This window comes from Narcine bancroftii, chromosome 1 (assembly GCF_036971445.1).
Source record: "Narcine bancroftii isolate sNarBan1 chromosome 1, sNarBan1.hap1, whole genome shotgun sequence".
In the NCBI taxonomy this organism is placed as follows: domain Eukaryota; kingdom Metazoa; phylum Chordata; class Chondrichthyes; order Torpediniformes; family Narcinidae; genus Narcine; species Narcine bancroftii.
In genome coordinates, this window is record NC_091469.1 from 29,791,160 (window position 1) to 29,816,268 (window position 25,109).

Genomic DNA, 25,109 nt, shown 5'->3' on the forward strand with positions numbered 1-25,109 from the left:
GGCTGGAAGGGCCTGTTACCATGCTGTTGTCTGAATTAAAAAAAAATAAAGGTTGCTTGTCACCATCTGTGCATGAATTTTAGTTTCACTGCATCTTAGCTTTTCGACTCTGACATCAGGAAATATGGTTTGTAAAAGGAGGTGTCTTGCTCCTCCTCACGTGCTTTCTTGGCAGGATCTGCCCTGGTGCCATTTTTCCAAGCCGGGAAGGTTGTCCCGGATGTGAATTTCCCCTGGAAAGTGAACATTAGCTAGTGAGGAGTTGCGTTGGTTGCAGGGCAGAGAAGCAACCTTATAGGGTGGAGCACCATGGGTAGGACTTCTTGCCAGCATGAATCTAGAAGGCCTTTGGACCAGAAAGCCAATTTCACAGCCTTCCATACTGTCGCGTTTTCCTTTTCAACTTGTTCGTTCCCCTGCTTGAGGCAAAACCTCTTACGAGCAGATACTGACGTAGCTCTTCACTCATAAATGATGTGCTCCGGCCAGAGTACTCCATGCTCTTGCTTTTAAGGTGACATAGGAAGTCCAGGCCCAGCAACACAGAACCTCACAAATCCTTCAGTACATTCAATCGGAACTAACAAAATTCTCCCCCCCCCCCCCCCCCCACCTTTTACAGTTAGATGTACTATACGATACCCATGGATTGTCGCAGAGTGCGAGTGCAATGCTATGTAAATACAATAGTATGTCTGATACACTTTTAAGTTGTACAGCAGAGCAGCCGCAGAGTTTATAAACTCTCAGTGGAGCCAGTGTCTAATAAGCAATCAGTCAAGTGTCCATTTACCCTCACCCCCATCGTCAATTTATTCAATTGGTGAGGTATTGCCTGATCCAGGACGACTGATGCCAGTGCTCCGGAAACCCTGTCGCTCCCCTTGCTGATGTCGACTCTTTCCCCTTGGCCTGCTGGCAGACAAGATGGCATCGATCACAAGGCCCGGCAAGATGGCCATCCTCCATCTTGATCTGAAGGAAGACTAAGTGATGTTGACCACGAGGTACGGCAAGATGGCCACCGTTGCTTCCCACGATGCTTTACTTTCAGCTGCGGGTCTAGCCACGAGGCGCAGCAAGATACTGACATTGAGCAACATAGAGATGCTGGGGCCGGCACTTTGGGACTCGGGCGCAGCTCAAACACCAATTCGGGGGTCGCACATGTGGTCACCCTCTTTGGGTTCCTCTTAGTTCTGCAGACCTTCACCCAGTGCCCTCGTTTACTGCATCCTGTGCACATGGAGTCCTTCGGAGGCATCAGGCACGGAGGTGCTGTGCCTGTCCACAGAAATAGCATCCCTGGTTGTGCGTGGCTGCAGCGGTCAGCTCTGGGGCTGAGGGGTTTGCCGGCGCCCCACTGACCTGGTCTTCTGAAGGTCGTCAGCTCCTAGTTGGGCCTGTTTGAGTGCTTTTGCCAGCTCCAGGGTGCTGGCCATGTTTTTTTCCCCCAACTCTAGCAGTCACTGCCTCACATACCTCGATTTCACTCCTGCCATGAGGATGTCTCGGATTTGTTCCTCCTCTCTCACCCAGGCTGTGAATGCTTCATAGTGGCATTTCCTTGTCAAGGCCCACAGTTCAAGGACATAATCATCTAGCGACTTACCTGGGCATTGCCGACGTTGAGAGAGCTGGTGTCTCACCAGCACGTTGTTCTGAGGCCTCTTCAAGCCTTCTATTGCCAACTCGCAAGTTTCACGTCTCTGATGACAGTGAACCCCTCCGGAGACTATCAGAGTTGAAGACCTCTTGTGTGCCCATCAGGTAGGACTGGAAGCACTCCAGCCAGTAGGCAAATACCTCTAGGGACAGAAGGTCGACCTGGAGCATGCCTGGCTTCAACAGGGCTTCCATCCTGCTTCAAAGTTAAACTATTAAAATTGTAACGCGACTGATTGCACTCCGAGACTTGTGAGGACTAGAAACACGCTTTTAATAGTTTACAATCAATGGTCAGTAGACACAATAGCGCTCAGGTGAATCTGAGGTAAAGCGGAAAATCCAGGGTTTATATTGGGATAGGTGAGGGTGGAGCCAAGGGAGGAGCCAGCCATCTGACCAACACACAGACAGTGAATTCCAGTTCATTGCAGAAGGTCAACATCATTATCACAAAGAGTGGTACAGCAGAATGAAATAGGTGAGTTAAGTGAAAAGCATGATAAATATATCCGGGGAAAAAGAATACAGCTTGCATAGATAATAGAAATAGAATTAGTGGGATTTTTGGAACGTATATACCAGCCCAAGACCTATTAGGTCAGGAGGCTCATTGCTCATTTCTGTGCAGTAAATTCCACATAAATTTCTTCAACTATTTCCCAAGTGTGTAGTCATGAAGCCGGAACTCATTGCTATGCGAATAACCTTTTAGTTTGTTCCATGATATTTATCCACCAGCTTTAATTAGGCAAACTGCTATTCGCAGCACCTGTTTCTTTGAGCATACAGGAGTGCTGAGGTTCCATGACTGCAGCAGAGTTACACAGTAGAAAGGATGGGAGGATGTCAGACAGTGTTGAGAGTTTATTCAGTATTTGTTGTTCAAGACCCTATTAGTCCTTGAGAAGGTGTGGGAGACAATTGCTTGCTGACAACTTCAGAGGAAACTTGAATGTCTGCACAGACATGTAAATGCCCATGAAAATGCAGATGCCCTTCCCCTAAAGAATATCAGTGTTTTTGACCATCTATGAGAGTATTGTTTACTATTAATGATATGTCTTTGGACAACACTCTTCAGAATGTGCTGCTGGACCTGGAAATCTGTCTCAGGCCTCTGAATGACCAGTCCAATCTTTTAATCTTCATGTTGTTGCACACTTTGTCATGCTGGATCACGGGTCAGTTTGAATGTGGTACTCTCTCAGTCCCCTAAAAATGACGCTTAAACAACCTTTCCAAGTCAGTAATGCATTGCATGCCTTGGCTGTAGCCTACCAATGCTGGCTATAAGCCTTAGTTGATCTATTTTACTGTGGTCCGTCTTGCCTGGCGGCCACCAAAGCTCTTCACTCTTGGTCTGGGAAGTAGGGGGTTGGGGTGTTCCAAGGATTCTCACGGTATTCTCTCAGCATCTATTGAGAGTCATAGACATAGAATTGTAAAGCACAGAAACACACTGACCAAGTTGCCTATCGGAGCTAGTTCCATTTGCCTGTGCTTCGCCCATATCCATTTAACACATTCCTCTCTCTGTACTTGCCCAGATATGCTCCCTTGTGTGGGTGTTAAAGATCTTGTGGGTGCTATTTCAAAGAAGAGCTGGGGATCTCCCTCCCAAATCATAAACAACATTTATTTCTCACAAAAGATCATTGTTTATCTGATTGCCAACACATTTGCTGCTTGTGGGAGCTTGATGGGCAGAAATTGTTTGCCATGTTTCCTACCTGAGGACAGTGGCTAAGTGATTAAAATGTCCTTTGAACCACCTAAAAGGAACTCAAAATGGAATATATCGTTTCTAGTCAGATATCAACTATGCTTGTCAATAAATAATCGAATTGGCTTCCAAGTATTTTTTTTTATCTCTACACATCAATGATGTATCTTGAAGCATTTTAATACCTCAAGGACACCACATAAATCTAAGCTATGCTTGATATGTAAATATATGCAAGATTCCCTTTGATCCAATAAACTAAACACAAGATACTTGAAGGAAAGAAGGAGGCGGGAGAGAGAGAAGAAAGGGAGATGGAGGAGGGGGAGAGAGAGAGAGAGAGAGAGAGAGAGGGAGGGAGGAAAACAGAGAGAGAGAGAGAGAGAGAGAGAGAGAGAAGGCCACACCTATATCAGAATGCCTTAAAGCAATTGACAGGAAAACAGAGAGAGAGAGAAGGCCACACCTATATCAGAATGCCTTAAAGCAATTGACATTGATGCAACATAGGAAAGTGGGCATAATGATTTGGCAAAAATTGATTTAGGGACTGGGTGTGAGTGAGGCACAAGAAGAATTCTCTGGTGTTTTTTCAGTGTCGACCTAAATCCCCACAGTCTGTCTGGATAGGGAGCTGAACATCTTTAATGACCCATGACTGCATCATAGGATCTAGTTCCAACAGTGTCATCAGTTTGCAGATGACACAACAGTAGTTGGCCTCATCAGCAAACTACAGAGAAGAGGTGGAAAATAGTGTGAGAATAACAATCTGAGTCTCAACATGGACAAGAAGAAGGAGGTGATCGCTGACTTCAGGAGGACCAGGAATGACCACCCTCCACTACACATCAACAACTCTGTAGTAGAGAGAAAGAAGAGCACCAAGTTCTTTGGAGTTCACTTAACTAGTGATCTCTCGTGGACACACAACATCTCCACACTTATTAGGAAGGCATAGCAGCAACTGCACATCCTGAGAAGATTGAAGCAGGCGAGACTACTGGAAGTGGTCACCATTATGTCAACAGAAGCTCTATCGGCAGCGTCCTGGCTGGCTCCATCACAGTGTGGTATGATTGGTGCAGAGAAATGGACCATAACAGTGGCAGAAAGGATCACTGGAGTCTCCCTCCCCCTACTAACTGAAGAAGGAGCACAAAATCAATGAGGACCCTTCCATCCCGCCCACAGCACCTTTCAGCTGTTTCCATTGGGAAAGAGATACAGGAGGATCAGAGCCAGGACCACCAGGCTGAGGAATAGCTTCTACCCATGGCCAGTGAGAATTCTGAATGAGCAAAGGAACTGCTCCAACTAAACCTTCGAGACTCTCATCTTCATGAAATAATATTTGTTTATTTATTTATATATATGAATACTTGCCCTATGTATGTATCATTTGTCTGTATGTGTGTCATGTCTGGTTGTGTCAGTGTGTTTTCCACCAATGCTTTTTGTACTTGTGCAATCAGATGAGAATAATTTGAATTGACTTGACTTGACGAAATCAATAGAACAAGAAGAATGCAATCTCAAATTGATTTCTCCGAAAGGAACCGAAGGACGTTTCACGAGCAGATCAGTATCCTGGTAGCCATGCATGCAAGGGTTAATTGGGATTATTGAGACAACTCGTAGATTTGTGAGAGCAGTTGTTGCTTTGCTCTGGTTGTTATAGGATTGATCCACCACCACAATGGCTGGAAAATTTAGATTGCAACATCCATTGCTTGAGCAACACAATGGTTGAAGTGGTCACAATATTTTGACCTCTGTTTGCAGCACCGTTGTGGTGAGTGTGGGATAGAAGACAGTGATGTTAGATGTGGGAGATTGTCTGCAGACAAGTGAGGCTTTGAATGGCATGCAAAGTACTAGTGGGTTTTGATGGCACATTCCCTGGCCATGACCATATCTGCAACTTTCTGCATTCAGATCCTTTCAGCTTCATACTCATTTTAGCAGCCCTTTCCTCCCGCTGTCTTCGCAGTGTATCTTTTTTTTTTTTTTTTAATTTTTTATTTTTCACACCATAAATCACAATAGCCATGATATACACTTTTTCTTTTCCACACATTTACAGTGACTTTTGCAGTGTATCTTGAGACCCATTCTGCTCCATCTCCTGCTCTGTGGTGTGTTGCAGAACAGAGTTTTGATTGGTTAGGGGCTAAATTAGTTAGTTCACCATTTCATTCACATGTAAATATAAACCTAGCCTGACTGGATTTTGCAAGATAATAGATTTGACATTGTTGTTTGCAAAAGAGATATCAGCTATCAACTATCAATCATGTCTACACTGGTTCATATATTGATATAAACATGCACATACAATTTTAGCATTCTAAAAGTGATGTGTAAACTGCTATAGGAACGTAACACTCAAAAGTGCTGAAGGGATTCAGTAAGTCAGTCAGCATCCATGGAAAACAAATTCTAACACAAAAATGCTGGAGTAACTCAGTGGGTCAGGCAGCATTCATGGAAGGCTAGTGTAGACAGTCGAAGTATTGCCTTCCATGGATGCTGCCTGACCCACTAAGTCCCTCCAGCATGTTTTAGCATCTGAAGTCTTTCTTGTTTACCATAGGAATGTAAGTCTTTATAATAACTACCTTTTATACAGACATGATATGTTTCGGATATACAAGATTTTGGTGAGACTGTATCTGGAATATTTTATGCAACTCTGGTTGTTGTAACAAAGTGAGTTTGAGAGGATGCATTCACAAGAATGTAGTTTGAGAGCCACAGATAAAGTGGATGATCAAATTTTTTTTCTCCAGGATTGAGGAATCTAAAATCAGAGGGTGCAGGTTTAAGGTGAGAGGGGAATGACTTAACAGGGACCTGAGGGGCAAGTTTTTCACACAAAGGCGGTGGGCATACAGGATGAATTGCTAGAGGAAATGGTAGAGGTGGTTGAATTACAACATGTTCATAGACATTTGGATAGACTCCTGGGGTTTGAGTGATATGGGCAAAATGCAGGCAAATGGGACTAGAGTAGGGAGACATCTTGGTCAGCATGGACAAGTTGGGCTGAAGGGCCTGTTTCCCTGCTGCATACTATACCTCTATGATTCTATATATGGCAACAGAACAGTCGCATTATGCCTCTCATTTTATGTTGTTATTTGACTTTAAAGAGTTTAATTTTTAAGCAGATATATTTTAATCAGAACAATTCTCTGCATTTGTTGGAAATTTGAATAATCATTTGTCGCATGGTTGAAACAAAGTGAGAACAATTGTCAGCATAAAGCTGTAGCCTTAACGCAAACCTTCCGGCTGTAATACTACTGCTCCCTGCATTGGTAACATCTGGCTACTCTTTCTATTATGTCCAGCCTTCCTTGGACAGGAAACCAAAGGGCAGCCACAGGAGGCTTTGTTAGCCAACTCTTCATACATGCACCTTACCATTGTTTCTTTGCCAGAGCCCCAATCAGGTCACCTGATGTCACTATGTAAATAACTAACCTGGCAACAACAGTGTCCCAGCTTTCTCAACAGCCCTGCAGACAGGTGTACAGAGATCCAGACAGATTTCAGGATGGAGAAACCAGCACGCCACTAAAAACAACAGATCTTTGCATGGAGGATTAGGGAATTGTGTGTCAGTAGGCAACGGCATTAAGGGTATAAGTCTTGCAAAAATACAAGGGTCAAGGGGCTTTGGAACCAAGGCAGGTTTATAGAGTTAAAATGCATATCAGCTGTGATCCCCAAATTCTGGAGCAGGATTGAATAGTGGGATGGGATTCTTCTGTTCCAATGTTTGTAATGCTTCCCACCTCTCACTGATTTGATTTTTATGTGTTTCATGTTAGGTCAGGAGAAAAAAATAAGGCAACCATTAGTTAATCAAATTTAATGATTTGAAATTTTGTAAAATATTTTCACTGCATTTTAAATAATTAATTATTAAATTGGGATAAAATGATGCATGCACATTTAAGAAATGTTGGAACCAGAAAACAGGGAATTATTGACTTGTTAGCTTGACATTTGCAGTTCCTAACAGACTGAGATCTATAATAAATTATTTGAAATCAAGATACTTAGAAGATAGTAATTATGATTTATTGAGCATAATCAATATGGATTTAATAAAATGGAATTCATGCTTGTGTAATCTAGTGAAATTCTTTAAGGATGTACGTAGTAGCCCTGTTGAAGGTGGATACCGTGTATTTGGATTTTAGCGTTTGCTGAAGAAATTCTGAGCACATGGACTTTGTGGTAAGCTAGAAGCATGTTTAATAGAGAGGAAACAATGTTTGAATAAATGGATCTTTCTTGGATTGGCAGGCAGTGACAAATGTGGTACCATGGAACAGTATTTTGGCCAGAGCTATTCATAATCTATATCAACAGTTTGTAAGAGGGTTTCAGGTGTAACGTTCCTAAGTTTGCAGATGATATACCATGATGAAGTTGAAATGTGACTAGTGACGAAGATGCAAATGGATATAACAAAATGAACAAATGGGTGATAACATTGCTGTTAGGACACACAATGGAAAAAATGTGGTGCTATCTACCTCGGTAGTGATAAACATAAATGCTGAGTATTTTTTAAATAACAAAAAATTGGGAAATGCTGATGTTCAAAGGGATCTGGATTTCTTTGTGCACAAGGCATTTGAGGCTAACATGCAGGTACAGCAATTAATTAGGAAGACAAATGATCTGTTGACATTTATTACAAGAGTAAAAGAACCTTCTACAATTATATCGGATCTTACTGAGATCACATCTGTGATATCAATATACAATTTTGGCCTCCTTACTTGAAAAGATTATGTGTACCTGCAATAGAGAAAGTGCAGTGATTGCTCAACAGATTGGTTCTTGGAATGGCGGGTTTAGCGTCAGAAGATATTGAATAGGTTAGGTTTCTATTCTCTGGAGTCTGGTAGCCTGAGTTAAACATATAAAATTCTGGAATTGTCCACAGCATGGATCCAGAGAAGTTGTCTTCCTGGGCAAGGTGTCTAGAAACAGATTCTAGAATAAAGGGAAAGCCACCTGGGAGTGAGAAGGAGATAAATATCTTCATACAGAAGTGGTGTATTCTGGGAACTCTCTCCCTTGGGGTGGGGAGGGGGTTGGTGTGGAGGTTCAGTCAATAAAAGATTTCAGATTTATTGTCAGAGTACATACAACCCTGAAATTCCCTTTTCCTGCAGGAATGGCAGAATTACCACCACTTGGTAGTGCAAAAAATAAACTGTACACAGTGTAAACATGCAAACAAAAGAACTGTAAACAAATAATGAATGCAAACAAACTGACTGTGCAATACAGAGAGAACAAAAGAAAATCAATAAAGTGCACATTAAGAGTCCATAAATGAGTCTCTGAATTTGTTGTTGAGGAGTCTGATGGTGGAGGGGTAGCAGCTGTTGCTGAACTTAGTGGTGTGAGTCTTGTGGCATCTCCTCCTCTTTCCTGATGGCAGCAGCGAAAACAAAGCATGTTCTGGGTGGTGTGGAGTCTTGATGATAGCTGCTACTCTCCGACAGCAGCGTTCCCTATAGATGTACTCAATAGTGGGGAGGGTTTTGCCTGTGATGTACTGGGCTGTCTCCACTAATTTTCAGAGGGCTTTATGGTCAAGAGTATTGGTGTCCCCATATCAGACCGTGATGCAGCCAGTCAGCATACTTTCCACCACACCTCTATAGAAATTTGCCAGGGTTTCTAGTGTCAGACCAAACCTCCACAAACTCCCGAGGAAGAAGAGGCGCTGATATGCTTTCTTCTTGATGCCATTAGTGTATTGGGTCCAGGAAAGATCCTCTGAGATAGTGACTCCCATGAACCTAAATTTGCTCACCCTCTTCACCTCTGATCTCCCAATGATTACTGGTATACCTCTGACTTTCCTTTCCTGAAGTCAACAATCAGCTCCTTAGTTTTGATGACATTGAGTGCAAGGTTGTTGTTGGTCTACCATTCATCTAGGTTTTCAATCTCCCTTCTGTACGCTGACTTATCCCCTTACTTTATACAACCCACTACTGTGATATTGTCGGCAAATTTGTAGATGGTGTTATTGTTGTACCGAGCTACATAGTTGTAGGTGTAAAGTGAGTAGGGCAGGGGCTAAGAACACAGCCCTGTGGTGCTCCGGTACTGACGGAGATTGTGAAGGAGAATTTCTTACCAATCTTCACTGATTGTGGTCTGGAGGTGAAGAAATCCATGATCCAATTACAGTGGGGAGTTAACTCCCAGGACTTGGAGTTTGCTGATCAGTTTCAGAAAAGCATTCAAAGAAGAGATTGATAGATTTCTGGATATTAGAGGAAGCAAAGGGGTGTAGGGATAGGGTATAAATGTAATTTTTTGCTCACCTGTTATATTTCACAGAGAAGACTCAAAGAACTCAGTAGCCTTCCCCTGTGCATGCCGCTGATGTTTCACTTCACATTTGCTAGAAGATGGGGCAGTGGAGAAAACTCTAGACCACATTTAGTGTCCCCAGGAGCCTGAGACTCACAGGAGACTGCAGATGGTGGACTCAGAGCAGCACATAATCTGCTGCAGGAACTCAGTGGGTTGAGCAGCATCAGTGGGAGACAAAAGAATGGTCGATGTTTCGGGATGGAACCTTTTATCAGGACGCAAGCTGGACAATTCAATTTTCTTCCCCAGGAACCTCACCACGAACAAGGGCAAGTGCAGCAAACTCTTGAAAATCCACCTCCTGCATCTGCCCCTTCAATTCACATATCACCCCAATCTAAGAAGATATCATTATTCTATTGTTTTCCTGGATCCTCCTGCCAAACAGCACTGTGAGAGTGCCTTCACTATACAAACAATATTGGTTCAAGAAGGTGACCCACCACCCAGTTCCCAAAGGAAATTTTGGGATCGGCAATATATACTGAATTTACCAGTGTAGCCTACCTCAGGCGAATGAATTTTTAACAAGTAAATGTTGAATAACACTGAGGCCATACTGTAGAGATTATTAATGCTTTAGGAAGAGCATCAGACAAAATTGAATTGGACATAATTTGATATAAGTAAAATGCAGGATCTTTAGAATTCACATTCCCTGTGAATCAAACATAAGAAATCTAGTGTTCTATATGACACAGTATTTGGAGAGGCAGCTTTATTTAGGAAAGAGAATTCAGCTCAACCTATTTTGCTCTGCATTACTGGAGTGTCTTGGTATTTTAGGCATCCCAGAGGTTTCCTATTACTTATCTCAAGTATATTGGATTGCCACATTATTCTTGAATTCCATGCTGACTGCTCTTTGGAGATTAAGAGGCCAAGCTGTGATTTCCTTTGAAAGGACAATATGCTCAAATCAACTGGCAACCATAGTCCAGGTTCTTGAATCAAGGCTCAGCTGCTCCTCATTTTACTGGATTAATCAGTAAATGGCTTATTATTGAATTAAAACTAAATGATTTTACATGGGAACATGCGATCCAAAGTGGGCCATTTAGCCTCTTAAATGAATCCATGGCTGATCTGCATCCTAATTATATTGTTGGTTGCTCTGTGCAAATAGGCTGCACTCCTACAGGTAACTTTAGTGTTTGTAATGGGCTTTGGACTTTTCTGTGCCATATTATATATTCTTACAAAAGAGGAGTTCTCCATTTGGTCCATTTCGTCAAAACAGGCTCTGACGGCAACCCATCTCCCATAACCTTCCCTGCAACCTGTTTTCACTCATATGTCTTTTAAGTCCACCTCAATTCACCTACCTCCTGTCTGCTCGATGGGAAGTTTACAATGACTGGTTACTAGCTCATCTTCTGGATGAGGGAGGAAGCAAGAGTACCTTGAGAAAACTTGGAGTGGGTGGGTGTTGAAGGGATCTGGGGAGGCTCACAGAGAGAATGAGTAAACTTCCAGAGCACTGGAGGATCCAAAATGATTCTCTGGAGCAGTGATACAGCAGCCTCTGCACCATTGTGCTATTGTTGCAGTGGTATAGAAAAGAGGAATATAAATGCTGCATAGTTTTTCCAGTCCATTGATTGTGAACAACTAATCATTTTACATGTGCAATATTGCTGTTGCCTATTGACATGCATTTCAAGTTCATTCAATTTTATTTATTATCCGATTGTATAAGCAGAGCCTGAAGAAACCGTGTCCTTCCTCCAGTCCTCAGTGCAAAACATGCAAACGTGTAACCAGACATAACAGAGATCAGAGAAGTAATACACATACAGGACAAATTTACATGTATAAAAATAAATTAATTAATATCACAGTCAGGATTTATTGTCATGTACAAGCCATGAAATTTGGTGTTTTGTGGCAGTGTCATAGAGCAAACGTTCGTATTTTAACCATCTTATTCATATGAATAAAAAAATTAAAATAGTAGTGTAGGAAAAGTCTTTGGTTCATTGATTATTCAGGAATCTGATGGCAACTGGGAAGAAACTGTCCTTGAGCCACTGAGTGCTCGTCTTTAGACTCCTGTACTTTTTCACCGATGGTAGCAGAATGAAAAGGGCATGGCCTGGATGTTGGGGGTCTTTGAGTAGAGAGGCTGCTTTTTTAAGACACCGCTTCATGTAGATGTCCTTGATGGAGTGAAGTCTGGTCCATGTGAGTTAATGACCTTCTGGAGTTTATTCTTGTTTAATAAATAGTGGAGTCTCGGATGGTTAGTGTGAGCAGTTCCTTTGGTCGTTCAGCATTCTCACTGCCCATGGGAAGAAGCTGTTTCTCAGCCTGTTGATGCTGGATCTGATACTCCTGTATCTCTTGCCCAATGGGAGTAACTGCAAGTGGGGCATGGTTGGTATCAAGGGAGGGCATCTGCGGACATTGCCCCCTCCACCAAGTGAGGTGCTGTGCACCCCGCCATACGGTCGCGGACATCGCTCGCTGTCAGTCCTCCCCCACCTCATTCGGCATTACTAGCATTCTTCAAGCATCACTAGTGGCTAATGATACTTGACACCATAAAATTGGTGTTCTCAGCACCTACATCAGAGGGATGGAAGATGGTAACAGCACTCCCCCCTGCTGAGTGAGTTTTTGAGTGTTGCACTGTGCCCCCCTAACATGCAAATGCCCCCAACTAAAATTAGTTCTGGCACCGATGCTAGTGCGGGGTGGTAGGGGTCCTCAATGATTTTGCGTCCCCTCTTCAGACAACGATCCTGGTAGTTCATGTCATTGGGTGGGATGGAGTCCTCAGTGATCCTCTCTGCCACTCTTATAGATTGATCTCCAATCCATTTCTCTGCAGCAACCATACCACACTGTGATGCAGCTGCCTAGGACGCTTTTGATAGAGCTCCTTGTCCGTTTCAGTCTTCTCAGGAAGTGGAGTGGCTGTTGTGTCTTCCTGACAAGTAAGGAGATGTTGTGTGTCTAGGATAGGTCTCTAGTTAAGTGGACTCCGAGGAGCTTGGTGCCCTCTTCTCTCTCCACTCCAGAGTTATTGATGTAAAGTGGGGATGGTCGTTCCTACTCCTCCTGAAGATCATGAGTATCTCCTTTGTCTTGTGCTCATTGAGACTCAGGTAGTTATTCTCACACAATATCACAACATTTTCCACCTCTTCCATGTAGTGCAACTTATTGTATGCTGATGAAGCCAACTATAGTTGTGCCATCTGCAAACTTGATGACTCTGCTGGAGCTAGATCTAGCGATGCAGTCATGGGCCAATAGTTTGGACAGCAGCGGGCTGAGCACACAGCCCTGTGGTGCATCAGTGCTCAGTGTGATGGGGCTTAATGTTCTGCTACCCATAGACTGGTCTTTCCATTAGGAAGTCCAGAATTCAGTTACAGAGAGGGGTGTTGAGTCACTGCAAGGACAGCTTCTCCACCAGCCTCTGGGGAATTATCTTACTAAACAGTGAGTTGAAGTTGATGAACAGCAGTCTGGTGTATGAGGATTCATTCTCCAGGTGGGTCAGGATGGAGTGAATGGACAAGGCTACAGCATCATATCCCAAATTACTTATTACTTGTATTTGATAAACAAATATTTTTAAATTAGCTATTGGCTAAGCATGAATTGACATTCAAAGGGGTTTCCACCATCTCCCGTGTGTATAATTGTCTCCTAACTTCATTCCTGGTTCTAATGTTGAGACCATTCCCCCTTGCCCTAGATTCACCAATCAGCAGAAGTTAATCTCCTCAACCATTCTAAGAGGTTCACATAAAATCTTGGAAACTCCAATCATCCTTTAACCATTTGAATTCCATGGATACAATTCTAATTAATGTAATCACTACATGTCATTAAGCCCCTGGAGTCCAGTGATGCATAGAACATAGAACACAGAAGATACAACACAGGATCAGGCCCTTTGGCCCATAATGTCAGCCCTGAATGTGATACCAAACTAAACCAAATCTCTTCCTCCAATACATGATTCATAGTCCTGCATTCTTTGAATATTCATGTCCATATCTAAAAGCCTCTCCAATGTTACTATTTTATCTGCTTCCACCAGTATGTTGGTAGACTTTTCTAGGCACCCATCACTCTCTATTGAAAAATAATTGCCAGTGGCCAAGAAATGTATAGCGTCTACTTGGAAAGATAGAAATATACTAACTTTGGATAGGTGGTATTTAGAGATGAAGTCTTGTTTAATTGTGGAAAGGATATCTTTTTCAATTCAAGATAAGATGTCTTTTTATAAGTTGAAGTGGACTCCATTTGTTAAGTATATGCAATTAAGTTTGTTTTAAGTATGTTCCTAGATGTGATATTTTAGACCTGATAAATCTTTTTTTTAAATTTTTTTTATTTGTCATATTTTTCTTTTTCTTTGTGTTTTTTTTAATATATAATATTATTAATTTTACTAATTCTTCACTCTTTATTTTGGGGTAGGGGAAGGGTGGGCTTTTTTTTATATATATAGATTTTTTTAGTTCTTGTATATGTAGGTTATTAATGTTGTATTGTAATTATTTTATTTTATATCTTTTCTTTAAATGTAATTTTTCTTTTTATTCCTGTGATAAAATCTTAAAATAAAGTTTAAAAAAAAAAGAAAAATAATTGCCTCCTTTAAACAACTCCCTTCATCCAAACCTGTGTGCTCTGGTAGGTGATATTTTTCACCCTCGGATAAAGAACCTGCCAGCACCCTGGTAAATCTCTTCCATGCCCTTTCCAAAACCTCCACATCCTTTTAGTAAAATGACGATCATGATTGCATATGATACTCCAACTATGGCCTGACCAAAGTTTTATAGAGCTGCAACAGGACTTTCCTGTTTTTATACTCAATTTGTGGTAAATCAAAGCTGTACTCCCTCCAGGAGTGACACATCTTTCCAGAGTTGTCGTGCCTAAACCTCTTCAAGTGATCAGCAGTTGACCTTGATTGTTTCACACAGTTCGTAGGAGAGATCGGAGATTTGAGGGGGGAAGCTTTTCACACAAAAGGACAAACTGCCAGAGAAAGTGGCAGAGATGGGAAAAATACAGGTGCTGTACATGGAGAGTAAGGAATGTGGGAAAATGGGATTAGCGTAGAAAGGTATCATGGATGATTCAGGCCAAAGGGCCTGCATTTGAGCTGTAAAACTCCAGTATGTGAATTCCATTGGAAGAGCGTATGCTACATCAGAAATGAAATAGTTTCTGGAAATAACAAAATGGCATGGTGCCTTGAAGTAGAAATATGCAGTAACATTAGGTCAATAAAAAACATTCATTTTATCGTGAATATATTGGATCCCTGAAAAAATCTCAACCATTTGTCTTGATCCCATACTCTTCCCTTAGACATAATTTTTCAAAACATTTCCTTTTAATTTATCCAATTGTTTTTTTTTTGGAATTCACCATTGAATCTGTTTCCAGCACTCTTAAACCATCAAATTCCAGTCCACTGCAACTCAGGAAGTAAAAGAATTTCTCTTCATCTTTGTATCCAACTCTGGAATATTTGCCATTTTTATGTGTTTTTGTTTGTTTTGATTACTGACCCTCCTGCCAAAAAAAACAGTTTCCCTCTATTTACCCAATCACAACTTTTCATAACTTTCACTGACTCTGCTATATCTTCCCTCAGACTTTTCAGCATGAAGGCTTTAATCAGAAAAGGTTTTAAAATTCACACTAGTGAGCGAGGAAGAAATGCCTTCAATTTTACTTGGCAATATAATGGAAAACAAGCTCTTTAAAAACCATCTATGGTTTTCTTACAAGGAAAACAAATCTTAAATCCTCTATCCAATGTTTAAAAGTTTACTTAATTTAGGCATCTCCCAAAAAACAATATTTGACTTGGTTTTAAGCTTTTATAGAAAGGGGAACAGTTAATAGGCTGGAGAGAGTATACAGTATTTACGATAATAGTTCCTTTTATAACCTCAGTGCCTTATGCTCTATGAAGTAGTTAGAGCGTAGCCTATTTCTGCCCAGCAACCTTTCCCTAGCAACAGTTTTGAAATACCCTCTTTATTTAAGTGTTGTTGATTGAGGGGTAGATATTGTCCAGATATTGTTCCCAAGTCTTTTTCATGAGAGAATACACCAGACCACTTTGAAGGGTCCTCCAACCGTGCAACATTTCTCTTTAGTGCCAACAGCCTAGATCTTGTTCTCTGTTCTCTAAGGAGCAATTGGATTTCACAATCTTCTGACTTGGGCCAAGGATGCTACCAATGGAGGCATGGTATTGAATGCAGGACCAATGCACAGGATTAAGTGGAGGTCATATTATTGAAAGGTGGAAAGTTGAATGATGAAAGAGTGAAGATGGAGAGAGATTTACTCTGAAGCAGTTGAGGTAAATTTGAAAAATAGCTTGCCCTGGAACTTAATTCCAGCATTCATTTGGAATTTCTTCAATTGCAAGAAAGGCTTCCTCAGACTACTGACATGATGTCGATGATTAATATGGAATTCTTTCAGTGCTCCTGATCATGGGAGAAGGTCTCCACATACCCAAGCAATTCTGTACCATTGTAGTTCCTGGTAACCCACAACTATAGTCACCTGGGTTGGACTGAGCTTCTGCATGCCATAGCAAATCATATTTGCTTCACTTTGCGGGTGCAGAGGTATGAGATATAAAGATTTCGAATGAGTATATTAAGGCAGGAAATGACTTACCACCGTGGCCTGTTGTGTTCCAGCGATGTTGAATTCATTTGATTGAACCAGGTCTTTGGATTGGTAGGTATCACTTATGTTTGTCCCTGAAAAAGCAACAATTAAAGCTTTCAATGAAAAGACATTTTTAACAGATGGCACAAGTCAGGGCATTCCTCTATTGTCGTGGAGATTGATCATTTATCTTCTCCCATCTGTACCCTTCTTCTTGGATTTGAGAAGGCAAATGTAAACATTTTTCTCAGTCCTGCATTGTTCTTGGGGATTAAAAAACAGACAGATTCCTTTTTGTTGTAGAGACAATAGAAGAGACTCAGTGGAGAGAACATTATCAGATGTGACCGTCTTTCTGATTTTGTGACAGCTGAAACTGCAACACTATCATGTTACAGTTGGCTTGGATACATTTCCAAGACATAATCTCTACCGCCATGAAGAAGAAAGGCAGCAGCTGTATGGAAACACCTCCAGCTGTAGGTACCCCACCAAATTCTGACGTGGAACCATAATGCTATCCTTTTGTTATCACTGGATCTAAATTCTGGGACTCCCTACCCAAAAGCAATGTGGGAGCACCTTCACAAGAAGGACTTCATTTCAAGAAAAGATCCATTACACCCTTCTCCAGTGCAATAACTGTGGTCTTGTCGATCACGCCCAGATCTCACAAATAAAAATGGAATAAAATGGCCATGAGGTATTTTCGAGCCTTTTGGGCAGGTGCTGGAAAATCCCACAGTAATCCGGTCCTGTTTCCACCTGAGTTCCCCAATGGATGGCAGCAGTTATCACACCATCATTCAAATTTTGTATCCCAAAATACCTTTTCCTAAAGGATATATAGAATCAAAATGCCAGGTAATTCCCTCCTCCCTAAAATAGATGCACAAAGGTTCTAATGTCAGTCCTACTAAGGAAAGCAAAAACAGTGCAGTTTTTGAGTCTAATGTACTCCTGCAGTATATACCTGCCACTGATCCAATAAACTATTGGGGCTATCGAGCAAGTGCTGACATAAATGTAGCATACGGTGCATCTGATATTTACAACGGTGTGATTATAGCTGTGGTTCAGTGGAACTACTTTTGTCTGTCAGCAGGTTACAGACCCAGTTCAGGCACTGAAACACCTTGACTTCAAGCTAAAAGACTGCAGTGGGTTTTCAGCATTCTTCAAAGCATTGTTCTTGGATGAAATATTAAATTGAAACTCTATCTGTCAGATATTTGTAAAATATTCAGGGGGAATTTCATGCAGTCAAAAACCCCCGAGTGTAAAAGCAGAGATTCTCCGCTTTTACGTCGGAAGACTTACCTTCATGAATGCACCATGGCTGGCTCCAAGGCGCTGACTGCCATCCCTCCCGGGGGAAGGGTCAGCGACAGAGAGCTGCAAGCAGCTGGCTAGGGAGAGGCTGATGATTTGCGGTTATGTCGTCAGGTTGAGATTCAGGAGCAGGATTTTTAATGGCATTAATGGCCACAATGAAGGTGCGCAGATTGGCCGCAGACATCGCAATCATCTGTCTTACCTGATCTGGGGCCACCGTGATCCACTCTTTCCGCGTCAACGTGTATGAATGATGTCAACTCGGCGGGCAGTGTTACAGAACCAGTTGCCCCGCCTCTATCAGCTCCGGAGGGCACTACGAGGCACCTCTCAACATGAATGCAGCGCAGAAGCAGCCTTTTAGGACTTCTCCATGAAAGGTAAGTGTATATATTTTTTCCTCTGCAGCCTCCATGTGGAGGTTTGGCATGAAAGGGCCTAATGTGAGGGAACTCACCATTTCCTGAGTCAAGTATTTACCCCTTACCCAATGTTACTAAATCGGTTTATCATTCAGAAACAAGAGACGATAGATGCTGGAATCAGGGAGCATTTGCTGAGATCCTGCAGCTGGTTGTTTGTTTGCTGATTATAATTTTTTTTAGGTTATTGCAATGTACAAATTCTCAGTGTGGCTTGCACAATGACATACTGTGGTCACTTAAGACTATAGAAGATTCATTTTGTTTTGTTCTTCCTCATTTCTGTTTCCCCCCCCCCCCCCCCCACTAGCTCTCTTTGTCATGCTACAATCTGCTATGCTACTGTGATGGGTTGCTGTTCATTGACGATTTTCACAGTCTGTCGCTATTTCCTCTCAGGATGCGTGTCTGAGCTTCAACTTCATTGAGTGAATGTGTAGAATGTGTGAAAACCCATAAATGGAATCTTTTCCAAGAATCAGATCTGAAAAAGAGGGTTGAATCTGATAGCCAAATGTGCAAACTGGTGCAGCACAAGTTGCTGGCTTTCCTTGGACAGCAGAGATTGAATGAAAGGGAAGGTAACTCAAGACCTCACTACCCACATTAACCTCATCTACAACCAAAAACTCCCATTGAGGTAAAGAATGGAACGCCTGCTCTTATTAATCCCTCTCAGGATGTGGCATTCAACGCCTATTTTCCACCCTCATTACCGAACAGAGAGATGGGAGCTGGTTCTCGTGCCATCTGTTAACTGAACGACAGCCTCTCTCAAGATGAACAGTGTGCAATGAACTGAACAGAGGCCACTTTTACTCTGGAGCTGTTTAATAGCTGCCCTGGGACCTTTGTACTAATATCGATTATGTTAGAACATTGATAGAAGCAAGTTGCCAACCAGACTCAAACTAAATGCAGCACGGTTGGTGTGGCAGTTAGGGCAACACCTTCACAGCACCCACAATCAGGACCGGACCTGGGTTCGAAACTCACGCTGTCTGTAAGGAGTTTGTATGTTCTCCCTGTGTCTGCGTGGGTTTTCTCTGGGGGCTTTGGTTTACTCCCACCATTCAAAACGTATCAGGGGTATATGTTAATGGAGTGTAAATTGGACGGCACGGACTTGTGGACTGAAATGGCCTGTTACTTTGCTGTGTCTAAATTTAAATACTTTCATCTAAACTGGGTCACAGCGGTTTAGGAACCCTTAGCATCATATCAAATACATGAAGCACCAAAACAGGTTCATACTAGTGATAATGCTCCACACAAGCCTTCACCCTTATTATTCCATCCCATCCACTCAACCAGTCTTTGTTTTCCTTTCTTCCATAATTTTTGTTTAATTCCATAGTTGTCCCAACTTCTCAAATTTCAAATGCATTTATCCTTCCGGTGAGTGCAGTATCGGTGAGATTAAGTTATTCCTTGCCTGGGTTCCTCTACAAGTGGAAACACATTCACTTGCTCTTTTATTCCAAGATGTAGGTGTCTTTGGGGGCAACCCCAATTCTCACAATTGGTAGCAGGGCAATTACGAAGGATCCACACATTGCTGGGGTCTGCAATCCCATATAGCTGGAGTAGTTCCAGAAGAACAGCATGAGCAGATGTATATTTATGAAAAACCATGGTCTCTTGGTCATCATTAATGATAGTCAAGCATTCAATCTTAAGTTCAAGTGAATTGAACTCTGATCTCCAGAACAATGGTCAATGTCAGTTCAACAACTCTCCTACAATAACTATAAGTTCATCTGCAGGTGACCTCTCAGCTTTCTATTTTTTTAAATTTTTTATTTTTCACACCATAAATCACAATAGCCATGATATACACTTTTTCTTTTCCACACATTTACAGTGACTTTTTCTCCCTCCCCCCTCCCTCCTCCCAAGCCACCCCCCCATCCCCCCCCCTCTCATCCATTTTAGTTATACAATCTAGGTTGCATTAATTCAGTTAGACAATGTTGTCATTCAACAAAAATACACCAGAAATTCTACTGAGTCCATTCTTTTCTTTTCTTCTCCTTCCATCAACTTAGGTAATGTTTGTTCCCGGTAGGTTTTCGCTATTGTATTTAATGTAAGGCTCCCATACTTGTTCGAATAATTCAATATTATTTCTTAAACTATATGTTATTTTTTCTAATGGAATACATTTATTCATTTCTATATACCATTGTTGTATTTTCAAATTATCTTCCAATTTCCAGGTTGACATAATACATTTTTTTGCTACAGCTAGGGCTATCTTAACAAATCTTTTTTGTGCATCCTCCAAGTCAATTCCAAATTCTTTATTTTTTATGTTACTTAGGAGAAAGATCTCTGGATTCTTTGGTATATTGTTTTCTGTTATTTTATTTAATATCTGATTGAGATCATCCCAAAATTTTTCTACTCTCTCACATGTCCAGATTGCATGAATTGTTGTTCCCCTTTCTTTTTTACATCGAAAACATCTATCAGATACTGTTGGGTCCCATTTATTTAACTTTTGCGGTGTAATGTATAGTCTGTGTAACCAATTATATTGTATCATACGCAGCCTCGTATTTATTGTATTTCTCATCGTTCCAGAGCATAACTTCTCCCATGTTTCCTTTTTTATCTTTATATTTAAATCTTGTTCCCATTTTTGTTTAGTTTTACCATTTGTTTCCTCATTTTCCTTTTCTTGCAGTTTAATATACATATTTTTTATAAATCTTTTGATTAACATTGTATCTGTAATCACATATTCAAGGTTACTTCCCTCTGGTAAACTCAAGTTGCTTCCTAATTTATCTTTCAAGTAGGATCTCAGTTGGTAATATGCCAGCGCTGTATCTCCAGTTATATTGTACTTATCTCTCATTTGTTCAAAGGATAAGAATCTACTTCCTGAAAAACAATTTTCTATTCTTTTAATCCCTTTTTTTTCCCATTTTCTAAAGGCAAGGTTGTCTATTGTAAAAGGGAGTAGCTTATTTTGCGTCAATATTAGTTTTGGTATTTGGTAATTTATTTTATTTCTTTCTACATGAATCTTCTTCCATATATTGAGGAGATGGTGTAATACTGGAGAAGTTCTATGTTGTACCAATTTTTCGTCCCATTTATATAATATGTGTTCAGGTATCTTTTCCCCTATTTTATCTAATTCTAGTCTCGTCCAGTCTGGTTTTTCCCTTGTTTGATAAAAATCTGATAGGTACCTTAATTGTGCGGCTCTATAATAATTTTTGAAGTTTGGCAATTGTAAGCCTCCTTGTTTATACCATTCTGTTAATTTGTCTAGTGCTATCCTCGGTTTCCCCCCTCTCCATAAAAATCTCCTTATTATTTTCTTTAACTCTTTGAAGAATTTTTCTGTCAGTTGTATTGGCAATGCCTGAAATAAGTATAGTATCCTTGGAAAAATGTTCATTTTAATACAGTTTATCCTTCCTATCAGTGTTAGTGGTAGCTCTTTCCAATGCTCTAAATCGTCCTGTAATTTTTTCATTAGTGGATTGTAATTGAGTTTATATAATTGGCCTAGATTTTTGTTTATTTGCACACCTAGGTATCTTATTGCCTGCGTTTGCCATCTGAATGGGGATTCCTCCTTAAATTTTGAGAAATCCGCGTTATTCATAGGCATTGCTTCACTTTTATTTACGTTTATCTTGTATCCCGACACTTCTCCATATTCCTTCAATTTCTTATATAGTTCTTTTATTGATAGTTCTGGTTCTGTTAAGTACACTATCACATCATCCGCAAACAGACTGATTTTATATTCCCTGTCTTTTATTTTTATTCCTTTTATATTATTATCTCTTCTTATCGCTTCTGCTAGTGGTTCTATAGCTAGCGCAAACAATAATGGTGATAGTGGGCATCCCTGCCGCGTTGACCTGCTTAAGTTAAATTGCTTTGATACATGTCCATTTACTGTCACTTTCGCTAACGGTCCCTTATATAATGCTTTAATCCAATTAATATACTTCTCCGGTAAACTGAATTTTTGCAATACTTTGAACAAGTAATTCCATTCTACTCTGTCGAAGGCCTTCTCTGCGTCTAAAGCAACTGCTACTGCCGGTGCTTTATTTCCTTCTACTGCATGAATTAAGTTAATAAATTTACAAATATTGTCTGTTGTGCGTCTTTTTTTGATAAATCCAGTTTGGTCTAAATTTACCATTTTCGGTACCTGTTCTGCTAATCTGTTCGCTAATAGTTTAGCTATTATCTTATAATCTGTGTTTAGCAGAGATATTGGTCTATATGACGCTGGTGAGAGTGGATCTTTCCCTTGTTTTAGTATCACTGTAATTATTGCTGTTTTACATGAATCTGGTAAGTCATCAATCTGGTTGATTACATCCAGGAGGGGCGGTATTATTAGGTCTTTAAATGTTTTGTAGAATTCTATTGGGAGTCCATCCTCTCCTGGTGTCTTATTATTTGGTAAATTTTTTATTATCTCTTGTATTTCTACTGTTCCAAATGGTTCTGTTAATTTATTTTGTTCCTCTATTTGTAGTTTTGGTAGTTCAATTTTAGTCAAAAATTCATCTATTTTCCCTTCTTTCCCTTCGTTTTCGGTTCGGTATAATTGTTCATAGAATTCTCTGAAGTTTTCCTTAATTTCTTTTGGATTATATGTAATTTGTTTGTCTTTTTTCCTTGTTGCCAATACCATTTTCTTAGTTTGCTCTGTCTTAAGCTGCCATGCTAGGATTTTGTGTGTTTTTTCCCCTAGTTCATAATATTTCTGTTTTGTCTTCATTATATTCTTCTCCACCTTATATGTTTGTAATGTTTCATATTTTATTTTTTTATCCGCCAATTCTCTTCTTTTGGTTGTATCTTCCTTTATTGCTAATTTTTTTTCTATGTTTATTATTTCCCTTTCCAACTGCTCTGTTTCCTGATTATAGTCCTTCTTCATCTTGGTTGCATAACTTATTATTTGCCCTCTAATGAATGCTTTCATTGCGTCCCATAGTATAAACTTATCTTCCACTGATTCCGTATTTACTTCAAAGTACATTTTTAATTGTTTTTCAATAAATTCTCTAAAATCCTGTCTTTTAAGTAGCATGGGGTTTAATCTCCATCTATACATTCTTGGAGGGATGTCTTCTAGCTCTATTGCCAATAACAGGGGTGAGTGGTCCGATAATAGTCTAGCTTTATATTCCGTTTTCCTAACTCTCCCTTGTATGTGGGCTGATAACAGGAATAGGTCTATCCTTGAGTATGTTTTATGTCTAGTCGAGTAGTATGAGTATTCCTTTTCTTTTGGGTTTTGTTTCCTCCATATGTCCACAAGTTTCATTTCTTGCATTGATTTAATTATAAATTTGGTTACTTTGTTCTTCCTGTTAATTTTTTTCCCCGTTTTATCCATATTTGGATCCAAATTCAGATTGAAATCCCCTCCTATTAGTATGTTCCCTTGCGTATTAGCTACCTTCAAAAAGATATCTTGCATAAACTTTTGATCTTCTTCGTTAGGTGAATATATATTAAGTAGATTCCAAAGCTCTGAATATATCTGACATTTTATCATAACATATCTCCCTGCTGGATCTATTATTTCCTCTTCTATTTTAAATGGCACATTTTTGCTAATTAATATAGCCACTCCTCTTGCTTTTGAATTATACGATGCTGCTGTTACATGTCCTACCCAATCTCTCTTTAATTTCTTGTGCTCCAATTCAGTTAAATGTGTTTCTTGGACAAATGCTATATCTATTTTTTCCTTTTTCAGTAAATTTAGTAGTTTCTTCCTTTTAATTTGGTTATGTATTCCATTAATATTTAGAGTCATATAGTTCAGCGTAGCCATTTTATATTTTGTTTATCTTCTCTTTCCGTTTTTCCATCATTACCTTTCTTCCTTTTCCATTTCTGTTTACTTATTTTCAACTCTTTACCAGACAACATTCCTACAACATCCAACATTTTCCTTATTCTCCTATTTCTATCTTCTTTATCCCCAATCTCCCCTTCCCCTCCTGAGTTGCCCTTTATCCCTTGTCGGACAACCACATCTCCCCTCTCCATTTGGATTTGCGAATCCACTCGCAAGCGTCAACTGATTTTGCAGTGACCGCTCTTTTCCCCCCACCCAGCCCCCCCCAGAAAAGATTTCGTTTTTTATATGTCACAAAGGTCACTCTTTTAGTTCCCTCCTTATTCTCTCTATTCCATTACCTTCCCTTATTAATTCTTGTCTATACTCTCTATGTTTTCCTCTAATTACAGATACTTTCACATATGCCCATTGTCTCTATTCACTCTTATACCTCTTTACCCGCATACATATCAATCGTGGTCATTTTTACCCTCCTTACCCGTCTTCATCCCTCAGTCTATTTTTGTCTTTACCCACATACATATCAATCGTGATAATTTTTGCTCTCATTACCCGTCTTCATCCCTCAGTCTATTTTTGTAATTGTTCTGCAAATTTTCGTGCTTCTTCTGGATCCGAGAATAGTCTGTTTTGTTGTCCTGGAATAAATATTTTCAATACCGCAGGATGCTTCAGTGTAAATTTATATCCTTTCTTCCATAAAATCGCTTTTGCTGCATTGAACTCTTTTCTCTTCTTTAGGAGTTCAAAGCTTATATCTGGATAAATGAAGATTTTTTGCCCTTTATACTCCAGTGGTTTGTTGCCCTCTCTTACTTTTTCCATTGTCTTCTCCAGTACCTTTTCTCTTGTAGTATATCTTAGGAATTTTACTACAATAGATCTTGGTTTTTGTTGTGGTTGTGGTTTAGGGGCCAATGCTCTATGTGCCCTTTCTATTTCCATTTCTTGCTGTAGTTCTGGACATCCTAGGGCCTTAGGGATCCATTCTTTTATAAAC

The 25,109-nt window shown here is 40.3% G+C and overlaps 1 protein-coding gene across 1 annotated transcript in view; it reads right to left on the reverse strand.

Moving 5' to 3' along the window:
• Window positions 1-18,105, reverse strand: part of LOC138756797 (PALM2-AKAP2 fusion protein-like) — a 194,128-nt gene extending 176,023 nt beyond the window's left edge. Inside the window, exons 1-2 of the mRNA XM_069923227.1 lie at window positions 18,027-18,105; window positions 16,496-16,581 (exon numbers count right to left, since the gene is read on the reverse strand). The gene's annotated coding sequence lies outside the window, so the exon portion shown is untranslated. The remainder of the gene's footprint in view (window positions 1-16,495; window positions 16,582-18,026) is intronic.
• Window positions 18,106-25,109: the final 7,004 nt, after the last annotated feature.